This window comes from Furipterus horrens, unplaced genomic scaffold (genome assembly GCF_987537825.1).
Source record: "Furipterus horrens unplaced genomic scaffold, mFurHor1.1.pri manual_scaffold_6, whole genome shotgun sequence".
Classification (NCBI taxonomy): domain Eukaryota; kingdom Metazoa; phylum Chordata; class Mammalia; order Chiroptera; family Furipteridae; genus Furipterus; species Furipterus horrens.
The window spans coordinates 42,996,563-43,012,470 of NW_028327176.1; the positions used below are offsets into that span (position 1 = coordinate 42,996,563).

Consider the following 15,908-nt stretch of genomic DNA (forward strand, 5'->3'; position numbering starts at 1 on the left):
CCAGATAAATCTTCATTTTTCAGAAATATTCTGTTCTTCTTAGCTGGACAGCTTTGACCTTTGGTAAAGGCCAGCAGATTTTTGTTATGCCCCTTAGAAATCACTGTTTTGTAACAGTTGTGTTTACAACTGAGATGGTTTCCAGACCCAGGGAAGCTTTACAAAGGATGATGCTAGCCAAGAGGCATTAGGTTCTCTAATAGGCTTATGCCCTGCTAATCATATTAATGGGATTGTCTCATGCTTGATGCTACAATTATGGGCCTCTCCTCTTGAATGTAATTTTGTAGTTTGATAACAATTACGAGAATGATTTTGCATTTCTCCTTAATGAAAGTTCCATTCACCAAACAATATGATGACCCTAATAGAGATGACTATACCCTTCAAATTGCTGACCTTACACCCCACCACAATGTCATATGCAAGCTAGACTTTATTAATCTGGGAATTCTGAATTCTTCCAGCATTCGGACTTTGTGGGATATGCAGCAAATGTCCTCGGAATCATGATATTGTTTTCTAGTACCATCATCTGATAATAAGGTTTTATGGTTTTCTGCTATTGTGAAGTCAAAACAATCTTGAGGGAATGGGTTTGCTTTAGGAGCCAGTTAATTTTTAACCTGTGACTCAGTTGTTCGACATTCACATTATCTCTAGTATCAGGTGTTTGGCCCCCAGAAAGCTACTTTAGGGGCCTTCATTTTCTTATTTGCAAGTTCCACTGAATTTGGACTGGAATTTCAAGAATTCCGGTGCCAAGGTTCCACCTCTCCATTAGTAATTAATATTTTAACCATTGACAGAGGTGTCTGGGGTTGTTTTTGTGTTTGTGTGTGTAATTTTCATGGCTCCACCTGGGACTGATTAACAGACTTACAAAACACTGCTATTCTTCTGGAGCTGTCTATATCCAGAGCATATATAAGATTCGGAGATTTGTGCTGCTGATTCTACTTGTGTGCACTTGGCCCGGGGGCATGCTGGGAGCTTTTCCAGGCCTGTAGTGAAGGGAGGAGGGAGGTACAGGGCGGAGGCACCAACCAGACCATGGGGCTAATAACTGAAGAAGAAGGCCTTTATCCAAAGGTCTGCAGGAGTTGGCTCCAACTCAACCAAGGAGGCAGAAACCAGCTCTGGCTGCTTGCAGGTCTTGAGCTCTGATGTGGCAGCTCCCTGGGGCCTGTATTTGATGGTGCATTGGTGGGTGCTCCTGGACAATGAGGCAGGGGCAGTAAAAGGCAAAGGAGGCAGGTGTGAGAGCTGGCTTAGAGCTTTGGCTCTGTGAATACACAGGTAGGTGCCATAGGCTGGCCAGGTGCAGTGAGGCAAACAGCAGGACGAGGAGCATCCAGGACTACTTGCTCAAAAACACGTAGCTTGGCTGGGTGAAAATACCAGGTGTGTGCTGGCACCAATGAAGGTGCAGAAAACTTGCTGAAGATCAACCTCTGTTTCTTCACCAGGAAAATGAGTGACAAAGATGACAAAGAAAGACGAAAACATGAGAGGCCAGGGCATAGCATGTGGGATTCATAGTGTAGCTCAGGCTGCCCAACCACCTGGGGGGATTGAAAGGAGACAGAGCTTTGGGGTGACCACAGGCTAGGAAGCAGGGGTGCCAAGAGAGAAATTTGTGACCTAGAAACGTTTTGTAAACCTATGGCAGACTATCACATTCAGTCTTTGTGGCCATAAAGGAATGGATGTATTTGCAAATATCCTTGGAATAAGTGAGCAGTTTCTTCCACTGCATCAGCTCCAGGAAGCCTCCCAGGCTTTCCCAACTCTGGCTAATTGTTCCCTTTTCTGATCTCAGAGCCCTTATTTTCAGCACCTTACAATTTAGTACTTAACAGACAGAGCTGTGCATTCCTCTTTAATTGTTTTCCGTGTGTTTGTCCTTGGGGCAAGATTACAGCTTCTGAAGCAGGGACTCAGAATCTTTTTGGGAAGGCTTCTGGGAGAGACGTGAGTGTATGTGGTAGGATTCTGAACAAGAAAAATCACTCCCATTCCTATAGCACTTTACAGTTTAGGAAGTGCTTTTACTTATCTCCCCTACTCCTTATAATTGCCCAGAGAGGTGGAGTGTTTTAGTGTCCTCATTTTACAGATAATGAAACAGACAGGAGAAGTCAACAACCTGTCTGAGGAAGAGAGAAGTTGACTGTAGTAGAGGTAAGCCTGGGGTTCCTGATTGACCACCAGGATCCCCTAGGGGCTCATTTGGACAACAAAGTCATCAGGGGAGAAGAGGAGGGTAGTTGGGGAAGTTTCCACATGTCCTCCCCCTGATGGAAATCTTGGGGAGAAGAAAGATGTGAGGGGTGTGTGGCCCTGGTTTGCAAAGCTACTGGGTCATGCTTTTAAAGAGACAACTGGGGAAAATTAACCGTGCCACTCATGTCTATTTCCACTGTTATTTCCTAACAGATCCTCTATCCTGCCATAATACCACAATGCTCTGCTCTTTCTAGTACCTGATCATCCCCTCTCTTCTCACCCCTTCCATCCAAATCTTATCTATGGGCCTCTAGGACTGCAGACTTCAATAGGTAAACAGAGTTGAAGGGTGGTTCATCGATGCATGCATCTGTCCACCCTACCAAAGATCTACTTAGAACGAATTTCCCACCTTCTTTGCCTTCCCTGCAGCAGTAGGAGATGAGGCTGCTCACTCTTTCACCTCTGTGTCCCCGGGGCCCCAAGGTGGGATGAGTCCTCTTTCCCCGATCACTTCTCTTCTACCTCTTGCAAACACCCTGTTCTTTTGAAGGGGCTGCCACCTAGCCATATTCCCTCTTCTCTTGCTGGTGGTTCCCATCTTCTCACCTCCTGGTCACTCCCTCTCTCGTACGCTCTTATGACTTTAGCTCACAGCTCCATGGGCTTCACACCATGACTCCAATTCCTGCCCACATCCTGGATAGCTTCATGGTCCACACAGATGACCCATCCAGTACTCTGCCTCTGAACCCCTTGATCTCATATTCCCCAATGACTGTCTCCTCTTCCTTCCCCCATCACATACTGGCTTTGTTATGGTCCTAAGCTTTTCTTGTCTCTTGAAACACTTTTTTTTTTTCTTGAAGTAATGAAAAGGATGGAATTTAATCTTTATTTATAGGACTGAACCACTCATTTAAGAATCCAGATCGCTAACCTAACTCCCTCTCCTTTCAGCATGACTGAGCCTTGACCCCATTGATCCATCCAGCCCATTGATTTCGGTCCTTCTCTTTGATCATACATCATGTCAACCTCACTTTTGCCAAGGTCTCCAGTTTGCTCCTGTGGCCTAGTAATTCCCTCACCTGCGCCTGCACTAGAGCAGACAGCTAAGCTCTGCCAAAGGAAAACACACAGGAGGGCCAATGGGCACCTTATGAGTTAAAACCACTAATCAAGTGGTTGCCATGTTGCCTTGCCATCTGACACGTTCTCTGGTTATCTCAAGTCTCCCATCTGTTGCAATGATTGTGTCAAGCCTCCACTCTCTTCAAATCTCTCATTTTTCTTTGCCCTATCCCCAGCCTCTTGTATGTCACAGAATAAGAGGAAATTATCAGGTAGAAGGATTCAGCATTCCACACCAAACCTGCCTGGCTTAGTCCTCCTCCAACTCCTCCCTCCTGTTATAATAGAGGAGGTGGTCTCCTGCACAACGTTAGTCTTTCCACCCATTCTCTGGTTCCATTCCCTCCCATGGTCACAGGAACCTTTATTGTCCATTGTCCTCTTTCTGCTGTACCTTCATCTTTCTCCTCTCTATAGGATCCTCCCCATCTGTATGTAAACACACTCAAGCTACTTTATCCTAATATATATATATTTAATATATGTATATATAAATTAAAATAAACCCACTGTTGACATAATATCCCTCTCTAGCTAGTTCTCTCTCTGACCCTTCATATCAAACCTTTTAGGAATTGCTTGTATTCAGTGCCTTTCTTTATTTCTTCACCTCTTACTCCTACCTAATGCTCTCCACCCCTTCCCTCCACCAGTCACTGTTCTGTAAAAGTCCCAATGACACCAGGGTCACTCAATCCATTGGAGGTTATCCAGTCATTTTTCTTGGGTCTCAGCCATTTTGAATGTTGTTGACTACTTCCTCCTTCTTATAACAACACATTCTTTCCCTGGGCTCTGTGACACTGTCTTCCCAAGCACCTCATTTTCTTCCTGCCTCTTTGGCTGCTCCTCCACTTCTCTGCCAGATAGTTTACTTCTGTCCAGCCTTTAGATAAAGGCTCCTCAAGGCTCAGTCCTAGGCCTTCTTCTGATTGAACTCTATACTCTCCCAGGAGACCACCTCTCTACCAGCTACTCCAGCCCCAGTCTCTCTCCTCAGAGCACCAGACCCTGTAACCAACCACCTAGTGAACATCTCCACTTGGACACCTCACAGGCACTTCAAACCCATCTTGATCAAATGTGAACTTTGGAAGGTTTTCTCAATCCTCTACCCTGAGGGTTCCCCAACTCAGAAAATTATACCACCATCCATCTAGCTGAAGCAGAAACCTGGGAGTTTGCCTTGATTCCTCCCTATCTAAGCAGTCACCAACTCTTGTTGGTGTTTATGTCTCTCCATTTGCTCTACCCCTTCACCAAACAATCCCTTTCACTTATAGGATAGCAACAACCTCCTAAATGTTCCTCCTCCCTCCTCTTGCCCCTCTCCTATTCCTTCTTCACATTGGAGTCAGAGTGATCTTACTGAAAATGGTGTACTAGGCCCTGCACGATCTAGCCTTTGCCTCTCTCCAACTTCCCCCTCAACCACATTTCCCTTTGTAAACTGAGACAGTCAGGAACTCTGCTTCACTCTCCTTTTTGCTTGAATAAATCCTGCTCACCCTTCAGAGCTCAAATGTAACCTCCTCTTGGACTCCCAGATGATTGTGACCTTATACGCCCTTTGGCTGATAGCACAACTGTAATTATATAATTATTTAATTGTTAAGCCCTTTCTCTCCAGCTAGACTGTGAGCTTCAAGAAGGAAGTATGTCTGCCATGTTCATCATTCCAGTGCCTAGCCTTGTGCTGTGCACTTAGTAGGTGGTCAACACATATGAGGGGGACCCCCTAAAGCCCAGAATTTATTTATAAAAGATTGGGTATTCTTACACATTTAAACTTCACTTACCTTCGAAGTACTCTCCATTTAATGCAATATACCTATTGAGACTTTTCCCCACTGCTTCTGCTGTTTTTTGTTTCACCTCTTTCACATCAGCAAAATGTTTCCCTTTAAGGACTTTTTTCATCTGGGAAAACAAACAAAAAAGTCGCTTGGGGCAAGATTGGGTGAATAGGAAGGGTGGGGCACAGGGGTAATGCCTTTTTTTTTTTTTTTAGCAAAAGCTGCTGAACTCTCAGTGTGGTGTGGGCAGCTGCACTCATAAATCACCCAGCATGAAATTGGCAAATGTGTTGCAAGAGTCTTCAAAAAAAAATTTTTTTTTTTCACTGAAGCCAAATGCAGCCTCTCACAACAACGCCAACTGGTACACTGATACAGATGTGATCTTAGAGCACTCACCTAGCAGGTAAGCCTGTACTACAAGGGGCCTGCCCTCCAGAAGATAATTCCTTTTTTTGGAGGGGTCCCCCCCTTGTATTTGTTAAATATATGAATAATACATCTTTAACTAATAATGATGGACCCAGGCCCCAACCCAAGAGTAGAGACTATAGCCAAGTGATTATGGAATTTAGTCCCCAAAGACAGTGTAACTGTTATAGACACACTCCCAGATGCATTAATTAATAGCACAATGGAGAGAATGCCTTTATTTTTTAAATTTCAGGGCATGGCAGCTTTTGGCAGCTGCAAAGGACACAAGCTAATTTCTTTGTTGGCTGCCAGCTGACATTGTAGCAGTTTCTTCACTAAAAACTCCTTGGCTGGTAGTTCCTAAAAGTATGCCTGTGGCTACTGGGAGTACACTTAAAGGGAAGACACACTCACAGAAACAATATACCAATCTGATGGCACAGAAAAATCTTTAGATGTTAGTGTTGTCCAATCACAGCAATTAAAGAATAACAGCCTGAAGATACCTTTATTTAAAACAAAGAACATGGACTCAGGATTATTTTAACACAAAATGAAAGACACAGGCATTTGTTTATTAATTTATACTTTCTGTAGATTTCTTAAAGATTTTCTAATTCCTGTATTTCTTTAAAATGTTTTATTAGTTTTCTAAATTATGAAAGCTAATATAACTGCAAAAACACAAAATTCAGTCAGCAAGGGTATGAAATTAATCTCCCCTCCTCTGACACTTCTGTCCCACACCGGGGTAACCATAGTTAACAGTGTGCATCCTTCCAGATGTTTTTCTATGAATACACAAAAATCTAGCTTGTTTCCTGAACATTACGTCGTACTCTTAGGAGAATAATGTTATCAACCTAAAAGCAATGTTCTGAAAGCTGAAAATCAAAACTTTCCTAGATCTGAGAGCTCCTGTTTTTAGTGAACCCACTAGGTGCATCCAGCGGCAACGCGCTATTCTTTCGCGCTGAGTTTAAGACTAAGTGGGCTGAGCTCATAGGTGCCTGAAATTCCTAGGATAACAATTCCTTCCCTTTGGGTTAATTCCGCCTCTAAAAGGTTTCTGAAAAATGCAAATAGTTGAGGGTGAAGTGTCCTTGATTCCTCAGTCTGATTATCTAAAAGAAGAACGCTGCTTTCTTCCCGGAAAGATAAGGACTAAAGCAGGGTGGGGTGGGTTGAGACGGGGTGGAATCGCTTTCAGGTGCGTCTCCCGCCAGGCTTGCCTCCCAGCAGAGCGCACTCTTGACAAGCGTACAAGCTGCAGTTGAGGGGCCTTTCAAAGCCGGGCAACCCCTCCTTCAGGTCGCTCCAGACTTACCTGGTTCCACCAATGTTGTGTCAACAGCGGCTCCGACTCGCCGTAGAATGCATTGCTCTGGCGAGCCCGCGGTGGGGTTGGGCTAGGAGAGTGCGGCAGTTGTGGTCCCCTCAGACCTGTGGCTGGTGGTTGTCATTGGCGTCAAGCCGCCATCCAACCCCAGGGAGTCGGTGGTATGAGTGTGTCAGAGTTCAGCCATTTAGATTGCGCCTAGATATACGCCCTGCCCCTTGGGCCCTGGCAAGGGTTCGAGGCCCAGTGTTTCGGAACCTTGCATTTCTGGTTTCCCGAGGCACCCGTGGAACCTCGAAGAAATATGCAGGACACCGCAAGAGAACTAAAACTTTCCCCTCACCATGACCTAGGCGGCTTAAAAAACCTGAAGACAGGCTGACAGTGGCAAATAGGGCACCACTCTAGGCCTTGGGCTCTAGGGCAACATTCGGGCACCTAAGAAGTAGGTGGGCAGAGAGCATTGGTCAAGTCCCGCTATGGCCCTGGTTCCTCCTTCTCCCACCTTCCACGGTGGAACCTTGGGTTTTGTATGGGTGCACTAGCCCCAAACACTGGAGGCACGTCCGAGGTGTGGTGTAGGTCCAGTAACAAACTCTCTCCATCCAGAAGAGGTCACTGGAGCCCTCACGAGGCTCTGTGCATAGTCCCCAGTCATCAGACGAACTAGGAGAGGACCTACTTGCAGCTGGAAGGATTTAGGTTAGACGGGAGATGGAGTATACAGTAGTTCTTTTGAACTTCAAGCTGCCCTATTTTTTCGAAAGGTCTACTTCCTGGGGTCGCCTTCCTCCAGCTTAACCCTTTGCTTTCCAGCTGTGAGCCTGGGGCCCTGGAAGGTCCGGGGAAGCCAAGTGGAGGGAAGGCCAGGGTGGGACCCGAGCGAGGACTAGATGACAGGCGGGAGATGGGCCTCCCCAAACTTGGGGCGCCAGGCGGCGGGCGGGGCTGGGGAGGGTGACGTGAGGGGCGGTGCCGGGCCTGATTGGCTCATCGGCAGGGGCGGGGGCGGGGCCGCGCTCTGGCGCCCCGGGTGGTGACGGCGCGGGGAGCTGGAATCTAGAGTCAGGCGCTGCGACCGTGGCGGCAACAAGTGCTGGACCCTAGCCGAGCCAAACAGAACCGTCCCCGCCGCTGATACCACCGGGCCGCAGTCGAGGGCGCAACGCATGGAGCGTGAGCGGCTTCGGTCGCCGGGCTGAGCCGCGCCGAGCGGCCAGGACGTGGATGTGGCCGTGGTATCCCGCCCCCGCCCCGCAGAGCAGGAGCTGCTCCCGGACAAGGTAGGGCCGGGCGGGTGTACACCCGCGCCGCCTCCCTCTCCACTTACTCTTCCCGACTACTCCCCCAGGCCTGCTCTGCTCTCCCCACCCCCACCCCTTTGGCCTCCTGTCTTCTCTACCCCCAACCACATTCCTCTTTGACTCTGGCTTCGTGCCAGGGTCCCAGCAGAGGAAACCGTCTCCAGGTGGCTCCTGCCGCATTAAGCGTCGCCCACCCCACCTCTCCCGCAGCGCCACCTTTCTTACCTTAGAGGAAGAGGATAGGAAAACCCCACGGCAGCGTGTCTTTGGAGCCTCTTTCCTATTTGGATCCCAGGTCCAGGGATCGGGGACAGTCCCTCCCCCGCTCCGTTGCATCCCAACTTCCGGGGGAGCCCGTGCCGGGGTGCTGGCAGGCAATGCTAAGTGGCGTGTGGGGCCTTTTTTGGGTCGCTCTGGTATTTTGGGGAGAGGGCTGTGCGTAAATTTGCGCTCGCACCCCCGCACCCCACACGCAGTGCGCTGGTCTCCCGTGCCGCACGGGAAGATCAGGTGTTTTGTGAGCCCAAGAGTCGCCACAGTCTCTCCCCACCTCCATCTGCCTGCCACTGTCACCTTCGGGCCCCCAAAGGCTGGTTTCTGCGAAACTTAGGGAGAACCTTTCGCTTTGACCTCTAAAAAAATATTCCACAGTGCTCGCGTTGAATGATTTACCAGGTTGAAACCTGGGGAGGGGGAAGGGTGGGTGTATACTGCGGAGAGTGCGTCCTACCGGCCTCTTCGAAACACCTCATGGGTAGGGGGGCTACTGGGACATTGGGTAGGCACTCCGAGGGGACTGCAGGCGTACGTTCTTTGTGCCTGCACCGGGATGGCAGGTGGTCCCTTCTGGAGGCAATAAAACCGAGTTACCTTAGCGTCCAGGCCACGGTATTTTACACTCAGGGCTGGGCAGCCCCACTACTCACGGACTCCCCACAAGTGTCACAGCGTGAGAGCTCGTTTGTGAAAATTTATGTACATTTTAAACCCAGATTGTTGAGGAGGCTCTTTCTTTCCTGCCCGAAACGTGGGGGTGGTATGTTTGGCATTGCTCCCCTGCCCCGCATGGCCTCCTGAACCTCCGCATCTTCGTAGTTTTTAGAACAATTGTACCATATTCTCTTGCCCCTCCCTTGTTGGAGACTTTCTGTAGATTTCAGATTGCGAAGCTAGTTGGTGAGTATGGGCTTTTACTTGTTATAACAAATTTTTACAGTGTAATTGAAACTTGGGATGGTTAACGATGTGGCCGACTGGGCCAGGACTGGGACTAGAAAGGCGGGGACCCGAGGTGATCCCAGTCCAGAGGCTCTCCAACTGTTTCGTGGTCGCACCTGCGCAGATCTTGACAGATGACTCAAGGGCTTGGCCGTCACTTCCCACTGTCCTAGTTCCCACTTCTGTTTCTTTTGAATAGAGGTTATTAAGCGTGGTGGAATTTGGGAGAGTGTTACACAGAGTGCCTGTACTCTTAGATTAGATATTAAGGCCACTTTGAATAAACCTTTCCCTGCTGCCCAGCCTTTACAAATGTCTTTATCTTTAGCTCTTCCTTTTGAAATTACCTTCTCAGATAGAAATATTGCTTTTTCCCTTGGGAATCTCCATACAGTAGGGGCTCACCGCTCTTCATTTAGTTTCTTTTTTGTGCAGATTGCAGGTATATGGTGAAAGGTCTAATTCTCCATAAAAATTCAAAGTTCCTACCCTCACTGTTCACTGGTCTTGTTTCTGCCACATACTGTTCAGTGACCTTGGGTAAGTTTAGCATCCCAGCCTCGTTTGACACATTCGGTTTTGAGGATGGTAATGTCTGCTCTACCAGATTGTTTTTGAGGACAAATAAGATAACGTTTGCCAAACTCCTTGCTTTGCATCATGGCACTTAAGAAGTGCTTAATTAGTGGTGGACATTGTGTAATCGGTATAGAAGTTCCTCTATGCATCAACTTACCCTTAAACAAAAAACAGTAACTAGCGTGGAAACGGTTTAGATTTCTGACGGTGGCTGAAACCAGCGAAATTTGGCATATGCAGATAGTTTTTAAAGTCAAGGAATAAAGTAGTCTTTTGAGAAAAATAGACAATAGGCTTGTAAAATTTATGAAATGATTTTTTTCTGGGTTATGTTGGAGAGCTGGGTCTGGGCATACAGATAGCTTATAGTTTTGAAGATTTCCTTGTTTATAAAAATACATTTAGATTCCTGTAATTCTAAGATACTAAAGTAGCTAAAAATGGGAAAGTGAAACTGATAATTCATGATTGATTTTTCCCTGTACAGTTTGTTTAAATGGGTTGCTTTTTATCAATAAAAAGTTAAATAAGGAAATGAATGAAAATCCAAAAAAATTATTAATCTTTTGCTTTGCATGATGCATTGTGGATATAAAGCTAAGATGTTCTTGATAGAAACATGTGGGACTTTTTCAGCCGATTCAGGGGAAAAGGTGGTGGATCTTTTGTTTCTCAAAGAAACTGAAACTTTTATGTTTTAGTTTTCTAATAATATTGGTTAAAAAAAAAGAAAAACAACACTGTAATTTAGGGATGCTGACCCAGCGCTGTGAAGTATCTGAAGCACACTCTGTTCTTAACATAGTGGGTCCGTGCTTTTTAATTCTTTCTAATATGCTTAATAGCTGCAATATTTGACTCTACTTAGTTTTTTGTAGAAGTTTTATTGGACAGTTTATTAATGACTAAAAATAAATGCAAATGGCTGCTTTTATGAACATTGAGATTCTTACATGTGGGATAATATTTGATTATATAATCTATTGCAGCACATCAATGGTGGTGTATAAATTACCATAACTGAAAAATTTTCATAAAAGGCCTTTTGATCTTATATATGCAGATGCCCAGGGGAAACTAAAATTCTTTTAGTCAGTTGCATGGCATTTCTGCAGAACCAGAATGTGAAAGCTGGGTTTCCTGGTTTGCATAATCAAAAGCACCCAGTAAAGACTGCTGCAGCACCTATACCCAACAGGTGTGGATCCAGCTGCCTTCCCCCCCCAACTCCCAAGGTGGGATAACTGTTACTAGGTGCTTGCCAAATATGACTCCACGTTGTAGGATGAATATGTTCCTCTCTCTGGAGAGGCAATTACTGTTTGAAGAAGAGGTGTGTGTATGTGTGGGAAAGAGCTTTGAGAGAATTGATGTAATGATTTCATCATCAAAGGCTGGTGATGAAGCTTTGCTAGTCTGAACAAGGCTTCTGTGAGAAGAACTTGTTACTTGATGAAAAATTTATTAGGGCATATGTGGCACAATTACTTTACTGCTGGAATAAGTTATTTGAATGAGTTTTTATGTTACAATTCTGGGTTGAAATTTTGCACTCACTGTGCATTGCTTATACCGTGAGTTTTATGCTCTTTGCCCATCAAGCTTTGTCTTCTTGCCTTGTCTTAATTATAACAAAACTCAAACTTCTTTTGAGAGTTAGCATTGTTGATAAAGTTATAACATTTGTCTTGAAATATTTGTTGTAATTTTAGCTTTAGGTGTTGACATAGATAGCTCTAAGAATTTTTTAACAAATTATTTTCTGTGCATATATGAACATTCCCTTTGAGCAGGGTTTAAAATTGTTTTTATTCTGATGTAGCTACAGAGAGGAAGTTCCCAATAGCCAGGAAATTGATACTTTTTCATTCCGTGGAATTTAAAAATAGATTTATTATTCTGATTTCTTCACCCGGGTATGGTTAGGCTGTATGTTGCTTACCAGAATGTTTTTAAAAACTGATTAACCAAGAAAATCAATTCTAGATCGTGGCCACGTTCAGTCAGAGTGGCCATGTGGTGATTAGTGGTTAAGAGCATGAATGAATTAGTGGTTAAGAGTCAATCAAATGAGGAATTTTTTTTAACTTCAGGTATAACATAAAGTGTGTGCAGTGAACTAATATTAAGTGTGCAACTCATGAGTGTGTGTCCACCACCCATTAAGAAGTAAATGTTTTCAGTAGCCCAAAAGGTGCCTGTGGCCCTTTCTAGTCAGTATTTACCCACAGAGGGAATTGATATTCTGACTGTTCAAGATTCTGCCAGGAGTCTGAGCTCAATAGCTAGGCTCCTAGGAGGTAGGAGGGTGGGGCTACTGGACACCCTGTGAGGGCAGTTGCCAGTCAGGCTGTCTGGCCCTTGCTCAAGAGCCATACAACTCAGTCTGTCCCAGATTCTGCCCAACCCTCAGCAGGGCAGGGCCACCAGGAATCCAGAGGTTGGGGTTCACCTGGAGTCCTGAGGGGAAGGCTAGAAGATCTCCCCTGAGGGAGGGACGCCAGTCAGGTTCATGTGAAAGGGGAGGGGATGGCTCCCCCTTCCAAAGCCACCCCACTCAGCCACTGACCCCCCTCCTCCCCAAGGCAGCTGATGCCTCAGCAGGGTGTGAGCTCCCTAGGGCTGGCCTACAGGGAGTTCTGAGGGTGGGGTTATTGCACTCCCCCAGGCCAGCAATTTTCAGTGAGTGTGCCAGCGCTGCAGGAATTTTTAAAACATACAATACCTGATTATTTACCGAGGGATGTGGACCTCTTTTTCCCTTAGAATGTCAGATGGAAAAATAATAGCACAGCAATTGCTGTCCATTGTGAATGAATCAAAATTATACCTAAATTTTTTGTCAGATATGCAAAAAATATATTTTTTGGTGTGCCACAGAATTTTAATAATTAGTTTATGTATGCCATGAGCTTAAAAAGGTTGAAAATCGCTGCCTCAGGCTGATGCAGTAGGAGAGGAGTGGGAACCATTTTTTAAATGTGTAAGTTAGTTGTAATTTGTATTCTTTCTAAAAGACTTTTTCCCCCCTTAGGATGTTTATTTAGAGAAACAAATCAAGATAAGGCAAAGGAAAATACAATTAATTCCACCATCTCTTCACCCAAACTACTGTTAACTAGGTTTGTATCCTTCTAGGTGCTTTCCTCTGCATCTATACACTTCTAGAATGAGATTAGGAAAAACATTGCCAACACTTCAGGAAAATTTAAAGCAGATTGTGTGGGCCTGCTTAGATACCTGGCAAAGAGGGCAGCAGGCATTGAAGGCCTGGGTTCAGGTCTGTTCCCACTGTGGCTCCGATGTGTGGCTGTACCATCATCAGGAGTGCCATCGGGGTACCACAGTCCATCAGAGACCTCCAGATTACAGTAGGCGAGAGGGAAAGCCTGTTCTTGCCCCCCAACCCCCATAAGACCTCAAGTTGATATATAATGAAGTGGGCAATTTGTTCACTGAGAGCATGCATTGATTGCGTACTTAGTGTATGCCTAAAGCTGTGCTTGGCCCCAGCTGTATTCCTAGATAGTTCAGGCACAATTCTTGCCCTCTAGGAGTTAGCAGTTGGTGGAAACTATAACTAGGAACTGATGATACGGTGTTTAGTAGAGGTGTAAGCAATGTGCAGTATTGGGTCAGCCAAGAAAGGCTTCCTGAGGAAGTGGTGTTTGGGCTAAGCAACTTCGTGGAGTAAATAAATAACTTTCAGAAGCAGAGAAAGGAGGGTGGGGCAGTTAGGGGATGGCAGGTTTGTGGCAGCATGTCTGGGGGAAGCAGCAGATGTGACCACTGGGTTTGGAGAGCAGGGTGCTGAGGAAGGAGTAACAGGACATGGTGCAGCCTCGATGACTGTGCAGATGAGTGGCACCTAACGGTTATGGAGGTCCTAGGAAGCCCTGGAAAAGTTTTCGTGCAGGGGCTGTGGTGACATGTCAAGGTCAGGCTTGTTGTTTAGGAAGACCAGCTTGAGGCAAAGAGGTGAATGAGAAGCAGGCATGATCATGGGCGTGGGGCATTGTATGGCCTCCCATGGGGCTCCCCCTGCTTCTTATTTGCCTCACAACAGTGTATTCTCAGAAAGGAGTTGAAGGAATGTTTAAAAAGTAATATTACTTTGCACATTTCTCTACTCAGAACCCTCCAGTGTTCTACCAGGCCTGTGGCTCAATCACTACAGCCACATTGGCCTCCAAGGTGGCCTGCCTCTGGCCTTCGCCCTGGCTGTTCCCTGTTCCTGGAATTGTCCCTCTCCTCACCTCCTCTATGAGAAGAGAGGCTTTCTCTCACCATCCTTATCCTTATCACCTGTACTCTGCTTTATATTTTGTCTAAGCACTGTCAGCCTTATAAAATTGACCACATAACTTTATTCTTCATTATCTGTTTAAAACACTGCTCCATTTAAGTAGGTGCTTGATAATCATTGAATTAAGTCACTTTATCAGTCTTGCTGTGGGAAAAACTGAGGGCTCAAACCATGCCAGCTGTGGTACAGGATTAAAGTGTGTGTGTGTGATTTATTTGAAAGGGAATGAGACATAAAGGGACTTCCATGGTGGGTGGGATGGGGTTTGGAAACCAATTCAGGAGATGTGGAGGAGGTGAGTTACAGATACAGGTAGAATTGGGACATTGTTTAACATGTAGGACATTGAAGGCTGTAGTGGTGTCTAAGAGGGTCCAAGGGACAGGAGAATGGGGGTGAAGGAAGACCCAGCAATAGGCTCACGCCCAGAATTGTGAAGAGCACCCATTTCGGGGATAAGGCCAGGAGAAAAGGTGCAAAAGAACCAGGAAGAGGAGAATCAGGATTAGGGGTGGTCTTGAACTTGGGGTGGGGGTACAGGCGATGGCCAGCATTGTTAGGTGCCCTGAGACGTCAGGAGAGGCCAAGGACTGTGAAGATTCTAGATGGTGAAGGGGATTGGGAAAGTCAAGGCATGACAAAGGGACATGACCTTTTCAGGAAGTTGGCAGAGAAGGGTAAAAAGAGCCTGTGCCTGGAGCCACTGGAGAAGATGTGAGGTGGAGAAGAACCGGGAGATGGCCAGGGGTCCAGGACCCCAGGGAGCAGCGGGGATGGTAATCCTGTGGGGGCTATGACTTACTGTAAAAGGTGACTGGTCCAGGTGGAGAGATTGAAGTAGATTTTGGTCCCAAAGCTGACAGCAAATAGCTTTGTAACCATGGCAACCACTTAGCTTCTGTTCCCTGCCCCCCCCCCCCCCACTGCCGCGGCCCCCCGGAAGAAAAAGCCTGCACTGCCAGCCTCACATATTGATTGTTTGACTCCGGTGCAGTGACGAATATGGACGTGCTAGCACCCCAGGAAAGTTATTTCTATGGACCGTAAACTTGCTGTGCCTTCAGATTTGTGCTTCAGAGTTCTGTTTGTTTTCTTTGAAAAGTGCTTAACATCCACATGCTTCTCTGAAGTGCTTCTTTTTTGAATCCTGATCAGGGAGTAACAATTGTGTTTTTAAAGAAACAAAACAAAACCCTTCAAGTCTGACTCTAGATTATTCAGTGGGAAACGTGGTGATGTTTTCAGAATCAAATATATTTGTCTCTCATTGAAAGGATCAAAGTAGGTTTGTTACAAGTACCATCCTTTCTAAATATTTAACATTTGGAACAAATGATATGCATTTTACATTTATTTATGGCTGATTTTGACACTTGTGTAGAAGAAATTCATGTAGCTTTTTTGTTGTTGGCAGCCGTCCGTCTCGAGAGACGATGGTGTAGCTTCCTAAGAGTCTATCTGCACCGCCAAGAATGGCTGTGCAGTCCGACTCGGGAGTGACATGGTATCTGTCTCCTCCCTTGTTGAATCGACATCATGCGATGACGCTGAAGCTACAGAGCCTGGGCAGGGTGATATGGAGGGTCTGC

At 46.0% G+C, this 15,908-nt stretch overlaps 1 protein-coding gene across 2 annotated transcripts in view; it reads left to right on the forward strand.

Moving 5' to 3' along the window:
• The first annotated feature begins 7,955 nt into the window (after window positions 1-7,955).
• Window positions 7,956-15,908, forward strand: part of B3GNT2 (UDP-GlcNAc:betaGal beta-1,3-N-acetylglucosaminyltransferase 2) — a 28,339-nt gene continuing 20,386 nt past the window's right edge. For both annotated transcript variants that reach the window (XM_090280264.1, XM_090280263.1), the window contains exon 1: window positions 7,956-8,195. The gene's annotated coding sequence lies outside the window, so the exon portion shown is untranslated. The remainder of the gene's footprint in view (window positions 8,196-15,908) is intronic.